A 1,439-nucleotide genomic window follows, 5' to 3' on the forward strand; every position below is an offset into this window, starting at 1 on the left:
CCCGCGCCCTACCCCGGCCTCAGTTTCCCCGGGTTAGACTGGGCGAGGGTGATAGCGCCTCGGCCTCCTGGTTTGGCGCAGTGTCCAGAGGAGCCGTCTCGGGGTCCCAGGGAGCCTCCCGCACGCAGCCCCGCGCCCCCACCCGCCCCCAGAGCCCACCTCTCGCTCTCCGTCTCCAGTCATCTTCCCGGTCTCCTCCCGTCACCGTCCCTGCGCCGCTGCCCCACCCCCTCCAGTTTGAACTCGTTTCCCGACCTACATCTGGGGCCCCCTCTCTCCCAAACCGGGGAGTCCCAGCCAGCCTCTGACCCGGAGCGCTGAGGACACCGGGCCTCCCCGTGCACCTTCCCCTTCTCAGGCCACAGTTTCACCTACTGTCCAGGGGCTCGAAGCATGACAAGGGCTGGCTGGCGATGCTGGAGCCTTCGCGCCTCTCTCCGGTGGGGAATGGGGCTCACGCGCGCGCCATGCCGGCCCGGGGCCGCTGGCCAGAACGGCCATAGCTTTGCCCCAAGGTTCCCAGCCCTTCCCGCCTGGGGTAGGTCAGGTGCAGTCTGCAGGCACCCCACCCCCGCTCGCGAGTACTGATGGCCCCTCCCCCAGCCTCAGTTTCCCCCAAGCGCGAGGCGGCAGTGGAGGTCAGCCGGCTGGGCCTGGGCCGGTGCGGGCGCTCAGGCTGGGCACTGGCGGGCGGGCGCGCGCGGAGCAGCCATCTTGCAGCAGCCGCGGCTGGGGCGCCCCCGCGGGCGGCCTCCTCGCCCCCGCGCCCCCTCCCCGCCGCCCTCCCTCTGCCTGGCAACCCGCCCCCCAGCTCGGCCTGCGCGCGGTCGCCATGGGAACTAGATTGTCGGGGCAGGAGCAGATGCGTCTCTTTTGTCCTTTCCACTCCCACCAGTGTGGGTGCAGAGGGACCTTCACCTCCCAAGTCGTGACTTGGGGGGAGGGGTTCCTGGCACAGCCCCCGGCGAGTCCCCTTGCGTCCCATCCGCGGCCGGGTCAGCTGGCAGGGGCTGCCCATGCCTCTTTCTGAGGCACCATAAGGGAACTTGGGGTCTCTGAGTGCCACCGGTCTCATGCTCCGGGTTTCCTGAGGAGGGCTTTCCCTTTCCTGGGTAGGGGCTTCCCCGAGCGCAGGCTGCTGTGCAGGGCCAGCCACGCTGGATCAGGGAGGCGGTTGTGACCCGCATGCACATGCACACGTGGACACCGCCACCTCTGCAGGAGTAAAGATGGCAAAACGGAGGTCCCAGGGAGAAGCCCCCCCAACCCCGCTCCCGGTGCGAACGGTGCACAGGGCGGGGGCTGCCGCAGCGCCCTGCCGCTCCTGCCCATGAGTCACCGCCCTGTGTGGGCTCCTGCTCCCAGCAGGGACGAGGGGCTCATTTCCACTAGCTCCCTTGAGGCTGGAGCTGAGCAGTCCGAATGTCCCCCTCCCTCAG

The sequence above is a fragment of the Chinchilla lanigera genome, unplaced genomic scaffold (assembly GCF_000276665.1).
Source record: "Chinchilla lanigera isolate Chin_1 unplaced genomic scaffold, ChiLan1.0 scaffold00094, whole genome shotgun sequence".
Taxonomy (NCBI): Eukaryota; Metazoa; Chordata; class Mammalia; order Rodentia; family Chinchillidae; genus Chinchilla; species Chinchilla lanigera.